This window comes from Ammospiza nelsoni, chromosome 3, assembly GCF_027579445.1.
Source record: "Ammospiza nelsoni isolate bAmmNel1 chromosome 3, bAmmNel1.pri, whole genome shotgun sequence".
NCBI lineage: Eukaryota > Metazoa > Chordata > Aves > Passeriformes > Passerellidae > Ammospiza > Ammospiza nelsoni.
In genome coordinates this window covers 94,963,584-94,969,583 of record NC_080635.1, presented here as the reverse complement: position 1 = coordinate 94,969,583, position 6,000 = coordinate 94,963,584, and the positions used below count along the sequence as shown (strand labels likewise).

Genomic DNA, 6,000 nt, shown 5'->3' with positions numbered 1-6,000 from the left:
CGAGCCTGCGAGAGGAGCCAGGCTGAAACAGCCTCTGACTGCCGAGGTTTGTGCGGCAGCAGAGCCGCCACCTGCTCGGCGCCTTTCTTTGTGGGGCGATAGTCAGTGAAGACAAAGATACCAAAACGACCCTTTATGTAACCGCATCGGTAAAAAATAAAGGAAGAGACCCAACACACACAAATAACCAGGGGCCAGCCCCTCAGCACCACCTCTGCCGCGGAGGGCGCGGGCTGCGGGCCCGGAGCTCCCGGCCGGGCGAGCCCAGCGCGGGGAGAAGGCCGGGCCGGCGTCCCCGGCCGCCCCCGCCCCGCCGGCGCTGCCCCCGCCCCCGGCCGGCCCTGTGGCGGTGACGTCCCGGGCCGGGCCGGGCCGGGCCGTGCCGGGCGGCGGGGGCGGCGCAGAGCAGCGCAGCGGCGGCGGCAGCGGCAGCAGCAGCAGGGCTGGCAGCGAGCGGGGCGCCGAGCGCAGCAGCAGCACCTCCATCAGCAGGTAAGGACGCGGCCTCTCGGCCTCCGCCGCCCCCTCCTACCCGCGGCGGGAGGCGGCGGCCGTCCGGGCCGGCCTTGGCGCTGCCCCGCGGCTGCCCCCGCGCCCCTCTCGCCCGGGCAGGTGAGGCAAGGGCCGGGCCCTCGGCGGGGCAGCGCTCCGGCCAGCGCCCCGCGGGACCGACCTGCCGGAGCTTAGAATCCCTCTGGACTGTGCTGGACTTCCTTAAATTGTCATGGAAATTCTTTCCTTTGTGGGCTTGTTTGGGTTTTTTAGTATCATCCTCTGTGAAATTCCATCCCTGCGGAGTTACAGCTAAGCTTCCCTCTTTGGTTCAGAAACATTTTTGTGCTGGTGGGATTGTTCTTGTAAGAGAAAATAACATTTGTGTAGCCTTTACTGGCCGGACACAGTACGACTGGTAGTTCAGTGGAAAAACGCCTTCTGGAGTTTTTCTGCTTGAAGTACTTTTGCAGGCTGCGGTTTGGAGAGCAGCGGGTGTCACTGTGATGTACAACTAAAAACCAATACCCCATTCCTGTAACTTACATCCATTACTGAACAGGAAAGCTTAAAAGAGTTTGTCTCCTTAATGGTTAGAATACAACTTGCAGCGCAGCAAATATACTGCTGGTGCTTGTCTGACACTTGGCGCTCAGGTTCTGAACTAGTAAATGCCACCAAGGCCTGTAGGATGGAGGCAGCCGAACTAATAATAGTTGGCCGGTTCTGTAAAAGGATGGTTGTTATCGGTTGTTTCAGCGAGCACTGCTGACTGCCAGCCCTGTGTTCCAAAGGTGCAGGGAAGTGTATGTCGTGACTTGTGCCCTGTGGTGCTCCCGGAGGGATCAGACCTTTGAGGCCGCCCAATTCCGCACAGTTCAGCGGGCATCGCCGGGCTGCGGGCAGCCCATGCACTGCGCTAAGAGCCGCCCGAGTACAAAGGTTGGCCGCGGGACTGAGCCTTCCTTCTGTTGCAAGTGTGACAGATTAACAGGGTGGAGATGAACTCGTGAGCTAAATGTCATCTGCGCTTTTAAACTTTATTTTTTAGTGGAAAAGAAAAGCCTAACAAGACCAGAAATATTTTAATTTTTTAAATGTTAATTTTGAAAACTTAAAAGTGTAAGCAAATCTCTTGCATTATTTGTTTAAATGCAATAAAGCTTCTAACACACAAGTTAACTTTTAAATGTATGGTTTATAAAATAACTGCAAAAGATCTGTGTTATTGAGGTGGGAGAGTAAATATCAGAATTACCAGAGCACAAGTTCCAAACCCTTGTGATGTTGCTTTTAATAACGTAGAAATTAAGATTTAGCTTGACACTATTTTTAGTGGATGGGTTTTTAATGTGTCTCAGTTAATAAACTATTTAGTGAAGGCACAGTTATGCCTTTGACTGTAAAACTATAAAGCCAGCAATGCAAACATAAAAGCAGTAAACTTTCCTGCCAGGCTGAATAGCTTTCTGAATTAAAACCAGGTCAGTATTAGTTAGCAGAAATTCTAAGTTGAATAATTTCCCCACCCCCATTATTTCTAGTCAGAGGGGGCATTCCTCTATAATCTGCACTAAGTACTGTGTCCTGCAGCCTCCGGCACTGCCATGTGCCTTTGTTTTGATAATGGGTCAGTATTTTGACCCATTAACAATAATGTTCTCATAAGGAAGGTGAAATAGTCCTTCCTTGTGCCTGGTCTGCCAGGGTGGAGAAGGCTTTGTATTTCTGTGCTATTTGATAACACTGGTCTGAGGAAAGATTTCAGGTTTTAGAAATTTTGACAGTCTTATGAGTGATGTGGCAAAGTTGAGTAGGGGCTAACTTTTTATCAGAACAAAATGTGAAAGCATACGATTAAGCTGGCAGGTTCAAAATGAACAAAAGAGGTGTGTTTTTGGTTTTGACCCAATGTGTGGTAAGTTAAGCTTTGGAAATCCTTCTGAAGCATGTGGATATTGAAAGTTTACAGGGACTTGAAAAGCAGCTGGACAAATTCATGGAAGAAAAACCCACTAAGGCTGACTTGTGTGGCGTACCTGAAGTAGCTCAGGGAGTCACCAAGCTGAGCTCAGAGCTGGGACAATAGACTGGGAAAGTACTGTCAATTATTTATCAAATTTTTATATTCATTTCAGGCATTGACATAGTGCAGACAACAGTCCTGCTGTCTGACCCAGTAGGGCTGCTCTTAGGAAAATTGCTCAACTGAAGTTTTTGAGAAGAGCTGAACCAAAGGGACCAGGTATGGAGATAACAACTCTAAGTGTTAATTCTCAGGAAATGATTATGAGTCACCATCAAACATCAGTTTAAGTGCTGCTGGGGGCAGTTCTGGCACCTTTGTACTTGTTGACATGGATATCTTTGATCAACAGAATTAGCACAAAATATGAAGGAGAGTGAGTAGGGCTTTCAGGCTGTGTTTTTGATGCTTTGCTTTGGAGGACAGAGGTTTCTGGTAAGTTCCAAGGCAGTATTTGAGTACAAGATACTATTTTCAGGAAGAAGATCCCATAATGCAGATGGGTAAAGTCGACTTGGCAGCAGCACCATGGAAGCAGATCTGAGGGTTATGTGGGATCACAAGAAGCACAGGGATGCAGTACTGTTGAAGTTCAGCATTTAGCTTTTCGTACTAGTGCAGCTTAAGTTAATAGAATAACGTGTCCAGTTTTGGCCACAGCCTGTTAGGAAAGATAAATTCAGATGACCAGGAATGGTCAACCGGGGCTTAGGAAGGTTTTGGAAAATGGATCTGCAAAGAATATGTGTGTTTGGAAAGTGTGTTCCACAAAGCTAGACATGCTCATTTCCAGCAGAAAGAGATGAGATGAGGGAACAAGAAGATGCTAGAGTATTAAAATTAGTGAGAAGTGGTTTGTGTTCCTCTGTCAGTGACTGTATCAAAAAAGATGAAACTAGTTTGCGCCAAAGACTTGATGAAGTTCCTAAAATCTGTTATGCCTTAGGGAAAACTGAAAGAAAGTAAGGTTGTGCAATCTCATTTCTGCAAAGGTTTTTGAAAGTCAAATAGTATTTGTGTTAAGGATATATTAAAAACACTCCTCAAAATTGTTTTACTTGTTCACATGCAGGGGCTTGAGTTTGAGGATTTCTTCAGGTGCCATCTGTATTTGGGCTTGAGTTTATATGGAAAAAAGTAATCTCAGTCCTCAAAAGATGAACAGTTTCTCTGATAAAGTCCTATAATCTTTCAGTTGCTGGTCATCTCATGTTACAGCTTAAGGCATTTGGTTTTAAAATAATAAGTGTTGAGGCAAACTACTGCATTTGACAGCAAAATGTTGTGGTTTAGGAGCATAGCCTGTAATACTGTAGGAAATGTAGGTGTACAACCATACTGTGATTCAAACCAGGAAAACCAGAGGGATAAAACCTGAGGTATTCATCATCTACTCTAGAATATACTGAGTGTGGCTTCATAACTTGTGTCCTAGTGTTACAGCATGTTTGGTCTGAAACACTTTCAAAAAGGACTTTCAAAATACCTAACTTAAAAAAAAAATTGCCATTTATCATATGTCTCTCATTTTGTATCCACTTTTTAAAGTATGAGAAGGCATTTTCTCATGGCAACATTTTAACATAGCTTGCTATCTCAAGTTTCTACTTTGTTATTTCTTAGAATAACTGTTGCAGGTTTGTACTAAATACTAGTGACAGTGACTTGTGTTTCTGAAGTATTGATAGTACTATATCAATATAAAGAACACAGAAAATTGTAGTTTTTGAATTGATGGCTGTGGATGAATCTTTCCCCCCTGCCCCCCGAAAAACCCAACAAAACCAGAAGTTTTGCAAAGCTGAATGAGAAGCATCAGCAGCCTTCATAGATTTTACTAAGGCTCTGATGTCAAGAAAAAAACAGATAAATCCATGGGCACTTTAATCTCTGGTAGACTGATTTCTGTAAGTAATGACCATATAAATTCAATATATGTATTTTATTGGGGAAAGAATGCTAAAGCTGTCTTTTGTTAAGTGACCATCTTAGACTACCTATTCAAAAATCTGATTTAGCCAAAGCAAGTTCTTGTTTTGTGGCTGTTGTTGAGCTGTGTGCAGAAACGGAGCAGAGGGTGATGAGGCTGGGGAGGGCTGGGTCTCTTAGGCCACTGTGCCATGGTGCTGCAGCTCCGAGGCAAAGCCTGTTGCCATCTGTGGACAGCTTAGCCTGGCCTTGAAAAGGTGCTTTGGGACTCCCTGGTGCACCTACACATCTTAACTTCTTCCTGCTGCCAAGGGAGCTGCAGCCGGTATGTTTAACCTGCTGGCTACTGCTCCTGTAGGCTGTGTAAGCTCTGCGAGCTGAACCGCAGCTCTGCCAGCAGCAGGGCACGCGTGAACGCTTGCTTAAGTGTGGGCTGGTGTCTGGCTGCTGTGGCTGTGCTGCCAGTCACACCCAGGCACTGTGTCACTCCTGAAGCACTTCTGTCAAGCCAAGGGACCTTCCTTGTACTGTGAGTGCTTCTTCTTCCTCTGCAAGTGTGTGCATAAGGGGCAGTTTCTGCTTGCTCCAGGGAACGAGAGCTGATGAGGCATCTGGAATTGAACTTCACTTTCTGTGCGCACAGCTTGCAGCACTGCTGCTGTGCAGAATGTGGCCAGTCTCCAAACTGAGATCAGGTCCTGGCAGTGCCAAACAGAGGTGCCATGAGCACTACCAGAACTGGGGTGGCCACTTCCATATGTGCATCTTTTAGGGCTTGATCTACTCTCAGAGAAATTAAAGAGAAATTCTCAGTCTTGAGCTGAAAGTCTGAATGAACCCTGGTTTTGTAAATGTTCAGCAGATGGCCTTATTTATCATAAAAGAATTTTTTTCTTTTTTTTTTAAGCAACATCTCTTAAGAGATGCTGAATTCATTTTGCAAAGGTAGTTACACAGACAAATTAAGAGTATTATTTACATAGTGGATAATTGTTTCACGAGCAAATTTGTTTTCCTTGTAATTAACAAGACTTAGTGGACAGATTTGAAATTCGTGGAGAAAAAAAAAGAGGAGTATTTACCAAAGCCAGTTGTGCACAAAAATCTCTTCAATATTAGCAAGATCTCTGGCTGTATTTCAGAAAAATATCAGCAACCTTCTGAATTATATCTAAATGTTTCCATGGATCCTTCAGGCCTGAGCTGAAGCCACAGAAATATCATTGCTTTTTACATTTTGAGCAAGTTCAGATTTGTATGGTCCAGAGCTCTGTCCCTCTCCTCTGCTATATTGTCTTTGTTGCCATGCACTCAGCAAGGTTTTGGTCGTGTTGGGTGCATTCTCAGAGTTCCAGATCCAAAGGAGCCCAGCTGTCAGGTGATACTGCAGTAGCCATGTTCAGGAAGAAGCTGTCTGTGGGAGGACAGCATGTCCTTCTCCAGTGCCTAGGTGTGCTCCGTGCAGAGGTCATGCCTGTGGTGAGCTGATGGCACCCTTCCAAGTTCACACCTGTGCTTTGCTCTTTCCTGCTTTCTTCAACTTCAGTCCATCA

The 6,000-nt window shown here is 45.6% G+C and overlaps 1 protein-coding gene across 1 annotated transcript in view; it reads left to right on the top strand.

The window, feature by feature from the left end:
- The first annotated feature begins 451 nt into the window (after positions 1-451).
- Positions 452-6,000, top strand: part of MYO6 (myosin VI) — a 105,210-nt gene continuing 99,661 nt past the window's right edge. The window contains exon 1 of the mRNA XM_059467396.1: positions 452-492. The gene's annotated coding sequence lies outside the window, so the exon portion shown is untranslated. The remainder of the gene's footprint in view (positions 493-6,000) is intronic.